Consider the following 12,118-nt stretch of genomic DNA (forward strand, 5'->3'; position numbering starts at 1 on the left):
AAACCATAAGTCATTTCTAACTAAAATTATAGCCGTTACACATCATTAATCGAACAAAACATTCACGATCATCTATGATTGTTAGGTCCATTTTTTGTAAAATAGGCAAAATGTTGGTTGTTGGGCTCTGGTCCACTCGTTAACTTGAGAATTCATTTTTTTCTACTCCTTGAAATATTTGGATCATTAGGTCATTAGCTTCTTCAACATGTTTCTGGCATGCATATCCACCACATTTTAAAGATGTAAGGATCAATTAGAATTTTCTTTCTAATAAAATTCCACCAAGCTATTAGGGGTTGTACTAGTGGAATTTCCCAAACATGGGTAACAAAACCTTGGTGTGCGTTTTTGGTGCATGAAAAAAATTTATTCACTTACATTTATTATTTTTTAAAATTTTTTTTTACATACATAAACTTTAAAATTTTCATTTTGTTGTGTGATCTATTTGCCTTATCATTTTTGTTTACGACAAAAATGGGAGAGTGAAAACTCAAGTTTGGATTAGAAAAAAAATTGAACATCCAAAATGGAAATGCACAAATGTAGAGGGAGATAATTCCAAAAAGTATCTATGATTTTTTAAGGATTGTAAACTCTTTTAGTTTATTTTATATATTTTGGGTTTCACAATCATCGGAAGAGGGGGGAGGAATTCTTATCTAAGTGTTGACTCCCAAACCATAAGTCATTTCTAACTAAAATTATAGCCGTTACACTTAATTAATCGATCGAAACATTCATAATGATCTCTGATTGTTAGGTCCTCTTTTTGTAAAATAGGCAAAAAGTGGGTTGTTGGGCTTTGGTCCGCACGTTAACTTGAGAATTCAATTTTTTCTACTCCTTGAAATTTTTGGATCATTAGGTCATGAGCATCTTCAACATGCTTCTTTCTCACATATCCACCACATTTAATTGATGTTAGGATCAATTTGAAATCTCTTTCTTCTAAAATTCCAAGAAGCTATTAGCGGTTGTACTAGTGGAATTTCCCAAACATGGGTAACAAAACTTTGGTGTACCATTTTGGTGCGTGAAAAAATTTTCTTCACATAAATTTATTATTGTTTTCACATTTTTTTGTAGACATAAACTCTAAAATTTTCATTTTTTTATGTGATCTATTTGCCTTATCGTTTTTGTTACGATAAGAATGGGAGAGTGAAAACTCAAGCTTGGATTAGAAAAAAAATTGAACATCCAAAATGGTAATGTAAAAATGTTGAAAGAGGTAATTCCAAAAAGTATATGTGATTTTTTAAGGATTGTAAACTATTTTAGCTTTTTTTATATATTTTGGGTTTCGCAATCATCGGAAGAGGGGGGAGGCATTTTTATCTTAGTGTTGACTCCCAAACCATAAGTCATTTGTAACTAAAATTATACCTGTTACACATCATTAATCGATCAAAACATAAACGACGATCTATGACGGTTAGGTCTGCTTTTTGTACAATAGGCAAAAAATGGGTTGTTCGGCTTTGGTCCACACATTAACTTGAGAATTCAACTTTTTCTACTCTTTGAAATTTTTGGATCATTAGGTCATTTGCATCTTTAACATGTTTCTGGCATGCATATCCACTACTTTTAAAACATGTTAGGATCAATTAGAAATCTCTTTCTTATAAAATTCCACCAAGCTATTAGGGGTTGTACTAGTGGAATTTCCCAAACATGGGTAACAAAACTTTGGTGTGCGTTTTTGGTGCATGAAAAAAATTTATTCACTTACATTATTATTTTTTTAAATTTTTTTTACATACATAAACTTTAAAATTTTCATTTTGTTGTGTGATCTATTTGCCTTATCGTTTTTGTTTACGACAAAAATGGGAGAGTGAAAACTAAAGTTTGGATTAAAAAAAAAATATAACATCCAAAATAGAAATGTACAAATGCTAAGAGAGATAATTCCAAAAAGTATGTGTGATTTTTAAAGGATTGTAAACTCTTTAAGGTTTTTTTATATATTTTGGGTTTCGCAATCATCGGAAGAGGGGGGAGGCATTTTTATCTAAGTGTTGACTCCAAAACCATAAGTCATTTCTAACAAAATTATAGCTGTTACACATCATTAATCGATCAAAACACTCACGACGATCTATATTTGTTAGGTTCGCTTTTTTGTAAGATAGGCAAAAAGTGGGTTGTTGGGCTCTGGTCCGCACGTTAACTTGATAATTCAACTTTTTCCACTAGAAATTTTTGGATCATTAGGTCATTCTCATCTTCAACATGTTTCTTGCGTGCATATCCACCACATTTAAAACATGTTAGGATCAATTGGAAATTTCTTTCTTATAAATTCCACCAAGCTATTAGGGGTTGTACTAGTGGCATTTCACAAACATGGGTAACAAAACTTTGGTGATCATTTTTAATGCTTGAAAATTTTTTCTTCACTTACATTTATTATTGTTTTCAATTTTTTTTGCATACATAAACTTTGAAATTTTTATTTTGTTGTGTGATCTATTTGCCGTATCGTTTTTGTTTACGACAAAAATGGGAGAGTGAAAACTCGAGTTTGGATTAGAAAAAAAATTGAACGTCGTAAATTGAAATGTAAAAATGCTGATAGAGATAATACCAAAAATTATCTATGATTTTTTAAGGATTGTAAACTTTTTTCGTTTTTTTTTTATATTTTGGGTTTCACAATCATCGGAAGAGGGGGGAGGCATTTTTATCTAAGTGTTGACCCCAAACCATAAGTCATTTCTAACTAAAATTATAGCCATTACACATCATTAATCGATAAAAAACATTCCCAAATATCTAAGATTTTTCGGTCCGCTTTTTTTTAAAATAGGCAAAAAGTGGTTTGTTGGGCTCTTGTCCACACATTAACTTGAAAATTGAACTTTTTCTACACCTTGAAATTTTGCGTCATTTCTGGCATGCATATCCACCACATTTAAAACAAGTTAGGATCAATTAGAAATCTCTTTCTTATAAAATTCCACAAAGCTATTAGGGGTTGTACTAGTGGAATTTCCCAAACATGGGAAATAAAACTTTGGTGTCAATTTTTGGTGTGTGACAATTTGATTTTCTCTTTCATTTATTATTTTGTTTTAAATTATTTTGCATACATAAACTCTAAAATTTTCATTTTCTAGTGTGATCAATTTGCCTTATCATTTTTGTTTACGACAAAAATGGGAGAGTGAAAACTCAAGTTTGGATTAGAAAAAAAATTGGACATCAAAAATGGAAATGCGCAAATGATGAGAGAGATAATTCCAAAAAGTATCTATGATTTTTTAAGGATTGTAAACTCTTTTAGTTTTTTTTATATATTTTGGTTTTCGCAATCATCGGAAGAGGGGGGAGGCATTTTTATCTAAGTGTTGACTCCCAAACCTTATGTCATTTCTCACTAAAACTATAGCCGTTACACATCATTAATCGATCAAAACATTCACGATGATCTATGATTGTTAGGTCCATGTTTTTTAAAATAGGCAAAAAGTGAGTTGTTGGGAGGTCCACAGGTTAACTTGAGAATTCAACTTTTCCTAATCCTTGAAATTTTATGATCATTAGGTCTTTATTATCTTCAACTTGTTTCTGGTATGCATATCCACCACATTTAAAACGGGTTAGGATCAATTAGAAATCTCTTTTTTGTAAAATTCCACCAAGATATTTGGGGTTGTACTAATGGAATTTCCCAAACATGGGTAACAAAACTTTGGTGTTCATTTTGAAGTGAATGAAAAATTTTTCTTCACTTACACTTATTATTTTTTTCTATTTTTTTTTGCATACATAAACTCTAAAATTTTCTTTTTGTTGTGTGATCTGTTTGCCATTTCGTTTTGTTTGTGACAAAAATGTGAGAGTGAAAAGTCAAGTTCGGATTGGAAAAAAAATTGAACATCCAAAAGGGAAATGTACAAATGCGTAGAGATATGATTCCAAAAAAGTATATGACATTTTTAAGGATTGTAAACTCTTTAAGTTTTTTTAATATATTTTGTGTTTCCCAATCATCGGAAGAGGTGGGAGGCATTTTTATCTAAGTGTTGACTCCCGAACCATAAGTCATTTCTAACTAAAATTATAGCTGTTACACATCATTAATCAATCAAAACATTCATGATGATCTCTGATTGTTAGGTCCTCTTTTTGTAAAATAGGCAAAAAGTGGGTTGTTGGGCTCTGGTCCACACGTTAACTTGAGAATTTAATTTATTCTACTCCTTGAAATTTTTGGATCATTAGGTCATGAGCATCTTTAAGATGTTTCTTGCATACATATCCACCACATTTAAAAGAAGTTAGGATCAATTAGAAATCTCTTTCTTATAAAATTCCACCAAGCTATTAGCGGTTGTTCTAGTGGAATTTCCCAAACATGGGTAACAAAACTTTGGTGTACATTTTTGGTGCGTGAAAAAAAATTTCTTCACTAACATTTATTATTGTTTTCACATTTTTTTGTAGACATAAACTTCAAAATTTTCATTTTTTAATGTGATCTATTTGCCTTATCGTTTTTGTTACGACAAGAATGGGAGAGTGAAAACTCAAGTTTGGATTAGAAAAAAAATTGAACATCCACAATGGAAATGTATAAATGTTGAGAGAGATAATTCCAAAACGTATATGTGATTTTTTAAGGATTGTAAACTTTTTTAGTTTTTTTTATATATTTTGGGTTTCGCAATCATTGGAAGAGGGGGGAGGCATTTTTATCTAAGGGTTGACTCCCAAACCATAAGTCATTTGTAACTAAAATTATACGGGTTACACATCTTCAATCGATCAAAACATTAACGATGATCTATGACTGTTAGGTCCGTTTTTTGTAAAATAGGCAAAAATGGGTTATTCGGCTCTGGTCCACACATTAACTTGAGAATTCAAATTTTTCTACTCTTTGAAAATTTTGGATCATTAGGTCATTAGCATCTTCAACATATTTCTAGCATGCATATCCACTTCATTTAAAACATGTTAGGATCAATTAGAAATCTCTTTCTTATAAAATTCCACCAAGGTATTAGGGGTTGTACTAGTGGAGTTGCCGAAACAAGGGTAACAAAACTTTGGTGTGCATTTTTATTGCGTGAAAAACATTTATTCACTTACATTTATTATTTTTTTAAAAAAAATTTCGCATACTTTAACTCTAAAATTTTCATTTTGTTGTGTGATCTATTTGCCCTATCGTTTTTGTTTACGACAAAAATGGGAGAGTGAAAACTCAAGTTTGGATCATAAATAAATTTGAAAATCCAAAATGGAAATTTAAAAATTATGAGAGAGATAATTCCAAAAAGTATCTGTGATTTTTTAAGGATTGTAAACTCTTTTAGTTTTTTTATATATTTTTGGTTTCGCAATCATCGGAAGAGGGGGGAGGCATTTTTATCTAAGTGTTGACTCCCAAACCATACGTCATTTCTCACTAAAACTATAGCTGTTAAAAATCATTAATCGATCAAAATATTCACAATGATCTATGATTGTAAGGTCCACTTTTTTTAAAGTAGGCAAAAAGTGGGTTGTTGGGAGGTCCGCAGGTTAACTTGAGAATTCAACTTTTCCTACTCCCTGAAATTTTATGATCATTAGGTCATTAGCATCTTCAACTTGTTTCTGGTATGCATATACACCACATTTAAAACGTGTTAGGATCAATTAGAAATTTCTTTCTTGTAAAATTCCACCAAGCTATTAGGGGTTGTACTAGTGGAATTTCCCAAACAAGGGTAACAAAACTTTGCTGTTCATTTTTAGGGAGTGAAAAAATTTTCTACACTTATATTTATTATTGATTTTAAATTTTTTTTTGCGTACATAAATTCTAAATTTTTTATTTTGTTGTGTGATCTATTTGCCTTATTGTTTTTTTTACGACAAAAATGGGTGAGTGAAAACTCAAGTTTGGATTAGAAAAGAAATTGAACATCCAAAATGGAAATGCACAAATGCTGAGAGAGATAATTCCAAATAGTATCTGTGATTTTTTAAGAAATGTAAAGTCTTTTAGTTTTTTTTTATATATTTTGGGTTTCGCAATCATTGGAAGAGGGGGGAGGCATTTTTATCTAATTGTTTACTCCCAAACTATAAATCATTTCTAACTAAAATTATAGCTGTTAAACATTCACGATGATCTATGATTGTTTGGTCCGATTTTTGTAAAATAGGCAAAAAGTGGGTTGTTGGGCTCTGGTTGACATGTTAACTTGAGAATTCAACTTTTTCTATACCTTGAAATTTTTGGATCATTAAGTCATTAGAATCTTCAACATGTTTTTGGAATGCATATCCCCCACATTTAAAACATGTTAGGATCAATTAGAAATCTCTTTCTTATAAAATTTTAACAAGCTATTCGTGGTTTTAAGAATGAAATTTCCCAAACATGGGTAACATAACTTTAGTTTTCCTTTTTGTAGCTTGAAATTTTTTTCTTCACTTACATTTATTATTTTCTCAAATTTTTTTGCATACATGAACTCTAAAATTTTCATTTTGTTGTGTGATCTATTTGCCTTATCGTTTTTTTTTTTTACGACACAAATGGGAGAGTGAAAACTCAAGTTTGGATTAGAAAAAAATATAACATCCAAAATGGAAATGGACAAATTCTGAGAGAGGTAATTCCAAAAAGTATCTGTGATTTTTTAAGGATTGTAAACTCTTTTAGTTTTTTTTTTATATTTTGGCTTTCGCAATCATCGGAAGAAGGGGGAGGCATTTTTATCTAAGTGTTAACTCCCAAACCATAAGTCATTTACAACTAAAATTATAGCCGTTACACATCATTAACTGATGAAAACATTCATGATTCTATGATTGTTAGGTCCAATTTTTGTAAAAAAGGCAAAAAGTGGGTTGTTGGTGTCTGGTCCACACGTTAACTTGAGAATTCAATTTTTTCTACTCGAAATTTTTGGATCATTAGGTCATTAGCATCTTCAACATGTTTCTGGCATGTATATCCACCACATTTAAAAGAAGTTAGGATCAATTAGAATTCTCTTTCTGATAAAATTCCACCAAGCTATTAAGGTATGTACTAGAGGAATTTCCCAAACATGGGTAAAAAAACTTTGGTGTTCATTTTTAAAGCTTGAAAAAAATTTCTTCACTTACATTTATTATTATTTTCACATTGTTTTGCATACATAAGCTCTAAAATCTTCATTTTGTAATTTGATCAGTTTGCCTTGTCGTTTTTGTTTACGACAAAAATGGGAGAGTGAAAACTCAAGTTTGGATTAGAAAAAATTTTGAATATTCAAAATGGAAATGCACAAATGCTGAGAGAGATAATTCCAAAAAGTACCTGTGATTTTTTAAGGATTGTAAACTCTTTTAGTTTTTTTATATATTTTTGGTTTCGCAATCATCGGAAGAGGGGGGAGGAATTTTTATCTAAGTGTTGACTCCCAAACCATAAGTCATTTCTAACTAAAATTATAGCCGTTACACATCATTAATCAATCAAAACATTCCCAAATATCTTTGATTGTTCGGTCCGCTTTTCTTAAAATAGGCAAAAAGTGGTTTGTTGGGCTCTAGTCCACACATTAACTTGAGAATTGAACTTTTTCTACACCTTGAAATTTTTGCATCATTTTGTCAATAACATCTATAACATGTTTATGGCATGCATATCCACCACATTTAAAAAATGTTAGGATCAATTAAAAATCTCTTTCTTATAAAATTCCACCAAGCTATTAGGCGTTGTACTAGTAGAATTTCCCAAACTTGGGTAATAAAACTTTGGTGTTCATTTTTGGTGTGTGAAAAAATTTTCTTCACTTACATTTATTATTATTTTTTTAAATATTTTGCATACATAAACCCTAAAATTTTCATTTTCTTGTGTGATCAATTTGCCGTATCATTTTTGTTTACGTCAAAAATGGGAGAGTGAAAACTCAAGTTTGGATTAGAAAAGAAATTGGACATCCAAAATGGAAACGCACAAATGGTGAGAGAGATAATTCCAAAAAGTATCTGTGATTTTTTAAGGATTGTAAAATCTTTTAGTTTTTTTTATATATTTTGGTTTTCACAATCATCAGAAGAGGGGGGAGTCTTTTTTATCTAAGTGTTGACTCCCAAACCATATGTCATTTCTCACTAAAACTATGGCCGTTGCACATCATTAATCAATGAAAACACTCACGATGATCTATGATTGTTAGGTCCACTTTGTTTAAAATAGGCAAAAAGTGGGTTGTTGGGAGGTCCAAAGGTTAACTTGAGAATTCAACTTTTCCTACTCCTTGAAATTTTATGATCATTAGGTCATTAGCATCTTCAACTTGTTTCTGGTATGCATATCCACCACATTTAAAACGTGTTAGGATATTTTAGAAATCTCTTTCTTTTAAAATTCCACCAAGCTATTAGGGGTTGTACTAGTGGAATTTCCCAAACATGGGTAACAAAACATTGGTGTTCATTTTTAGTGAGTAAAAAACTTTTCTTCACTTACATTTATTATTGTTTTCAATTTTTTTTCATACATAAACTCTAAAATTTTCATTTTGTTGTGTGATCTGTTTGCCATATCGTTTTTGTTTACAACAAAAATGGGAGAGTAAAAAGTCAAGTTTGGATTGGAAAAAAAGTTGAACATCCAAAAGGGCAATGTACAAATGCTGAGAGAGATAATTTAAAAAAAAAGTATCTGTGATTTTTTAAGGACTGTAAACTCTTTGACTTTTTTTCTATATTTTGTGTTTCCTAATCATCGGAAGAGGGAGGAGGCATTTTTATCTAATTGTTGACTCCCAGACCATAAGTCATTTCGAAGTAAAATTATAGTCGTTACACATCATTAATCGATCAAAACATTCAGGATGATCTCTGATTGGTAGGTCCTCTTTTTTTAAAATAGGCAAAAAGTAGGTTGTTGGGCTCTGGTCCACACGTTAACTTGAGAATTCAAATTTTTCTTCTCCTTGAAATTTTTGGATCATTAGGTCATGAACATCGTCAACATGTTTCTTTCATACATATCCACCACATTTAAAAGATGTTAGGATCAGTTTGAAATCTCTTTCTGATAAAATTCCACCAAGCTATTAGCGGTTGTACTAGTGGAATTTCCCAAACATGGGTAACAAAACTTTCGAGTACATTTTTTGTGCGTCAAAAAATTTTTTTTACTTACATTTGTTATTGTTTTCACATTTTTTTGTAGACATAAACTCTAAAATTTTCATTTTTTATGTGATCTATTTGCCTAATCGTATTTATTTACGACAAGAATGGGAGAGAGAAAACTCAGGTTTGGATTACAAAAAAAATTGAACATCCAAAATGGAAATGTACAAATGTTGAGAGAGATAATTCCAAAAAGTATATGTGATTTTTTAAGGATTGTAAACTATTTTAGTTTTTTTTATATATTTTGGGTTTCACAATCATCGGAAGAGGGGGGAGGCATTTTTATCTAAGTGTTGACTCCCACACCATAAGTAATTTGTAACTAAAATTATACCCGTTACACATCATTAATCGATCAAAACATTAACCATTATCTATGACTGTTAGGTCCGCTTTTTGTAAAATAGGCAAAAAATGGGTTGTTCGGCTCTGGTCCACACCTTAACTTGAGAATTCAACTTTTTCTACTCTTTGAAATTTTTGGATCATTACGTCATTAGCATCTTCAACATGTTTCTGGCATGCATATCCTCTACATTTAAAACATGTTAGTATCTATTAGAAATCTCTTTCTTATAAAATTCCACCAAACTATTAGGGGTTGTACTAGTGGAATTTCCCAAACATGGGTAACAAAACTTTGGTGCGTGAAAAAAATTTATTCACTTACATTTTTATTTTTTTAAAATTTTTTTGCATTCATAAACTATAAAATTTTCATTTTGTTGTGTGATCAATTTGCCTTATCGTTTTTTTTACGACAAAAGTGGGAGAGTGAAAACTCAAGTTTGGATTAGAAAAAAAATTGAACATCCAAAATGGAAATGTACAAATGCTGAGAGAGAGAATTCCAAAAAGTATTTATGATTTTTTAAGGATTTTAAACTCTTTTAGTTTTTATTATATATTTTTGGTTTCGCAATCATCAGAAGAGGGGGGATGCATTTTTATCTAAGTGTTGACTCCCAAACCATATGTCATTTCTCACTAAAACTAAAACCATTACACATCATTAATCGATCAAAACATTCACGATGATCTATGATTGTTACGTCCACTTTTTTTAAAATAGGCAAAAAGTGGGTTGTTGGGAGGTCCACAGGTTAACTTGAGAATTCAACTTTTCCTACTCCTTTAAATTTTATGATCATTAGGTCATTAGCATCTTCAACTTGTTTCTGGTATGCATATCCACCACATTTAAAACATGTTAGGATCAATTAGAAATCTCTTTCTTATAAAATTCCACCAAGCTCTTAGGGGTTGTACTAGTGGAATTTCCCAAACATGGGTAACAAAACTTTGGTGTCCATTTTTGGTGCGTGAAAATACTTTATTCACTTTCATTTATTATTTTTTTAAAAAAATTTTGCACTCATAAACTCTAAAATTTTCATTTTGTTGTGTGAACAATTTGCCTTATCGTTTTTTTTTACGACAAAAATGGGAGAATGAAAACTCAAGTTTTGATTACAAAAATAATTGAACATCCAAAATGGAAATGTACAAATGCAGAGGGAGAAAATTCCAAAAAGTATCTGTGATTTTTTAAGGATTGTAAACACTTTTAGTTTCTTTTATATATTTTTGTTTCGCAATCATCGGAAGAGGGGGGAGGCATTTTTATCTAAGTGTTGACTCCCAAACCATATGTCATTTCTCACTAAAACTATAGCTTTTACACATCATTAATCGATCAAAACATTCACGATGATATATGATTGTTAGGTCCACTTTTTTTAAAATAGGCAAAAAGTGGGTTATTGGGAGGTCCACAGGTTAACTTGAGAATTCAACTTTCCTACTCCTAGAAATTTTATGATCATAGGTCATTAGTATCTTCAACTTGTTTATGGTATGCATATCCACCACATTTAAAACATGTTAGGATCAATTAGAAATCTCTTTCTTGTAAAATTCCACAAAGCTATTAGGGGTTGTACTAGTGGAATTTCCCACACATGGGTAACAAAACTTTGGTGTTCATTTTTAGTGCGTGAAAAAATTTCTTCACTTACATTTATTATTGATTTTAAAATTTTTTTGCATTCATAAACTCTAAAAATTTTATTTTGTTGTGTGATCTACTTGCCTTATCGTTTTTATTTACGACAAAAATGGGTAAGTGAAAGCTCAAGTTTGGATTAGAAAAGAAATTGAACATCCAAAATGGAAATGTACAAATGGTGAGCGAGATAATTCCAAAAAGTATCTGTGATTTTTTAAGGAAAGTAAAGTCTTTTAGTTTTTTTTATATATTTTGGGTTTTGCAATCATCGGAAGAGGGGGGAGGCATTTCTATCTAATTGTTTACTCCCAAACCATAAATAATTTCTAATAAAAATTATAGCCGTTACACATCATTAATCTATCAAAACATTCACGATGATCTACGATTGTTAAGTCCGCTTTTTGTAAAATAGGCAAAAAGTGGATTGTTGGGCTCTGGTCGACATGTTAACTTGAGAATTCAACTATCTCTACACCTTGAAATTTTTGGATCATTAGGTCATTAGCATCTTCAACATATTTCTAGCACGCATATCCATCACATTTAAAACATGTTAGGATCAATTAGAAATCTCTTTCTTATAAAATTCCACCAAGCTATTAGGGGTTGTTTTAGTGGAATTTCTCAAACATGGGTAACAAAACGTTGGTGTTCATTTATGGTGCGTCGAAAAATTTTCTTCACTTACATTTATTATTGTTTTCAATTTTTTTTGCATACATAAACTCTAAAATTTTCATTTTGTTGTGTGATCTATTTGCCTTATCGTTTTGTTTACGACAAAAATTGGAGAGTGAAAACTCAAGTTTGGATTAGAAAAAAAATTGAACATCCAAAATTGAAATGCACAAATGCTGAGAAAGATACTTCCAAAAAGTATCTAGGATTTTTTAAGGGTTGTAAACTCTATTATTTTTTTTATATATTTTGGGTTTCGTAATCGTCGAA

The sequence above is a fragment of the Aristolochia californica genome, unplaced genomic scaffold (assembly GCF_029961685.1).
Source record: "Aristolochia californica isolate CCGP_79_NKW_82.1479 unplaced genomic scaffold, dmAriCali1.0.hap1 SCAF_8, whole genome shotgun sequence".
Lineage (NCBI taxonomy): Eukaryota > Viridiplantae > Streptophyta > Magnoliopsida > Piperales > Aristolochiaceae > Aristolochia > Aristolochia californica.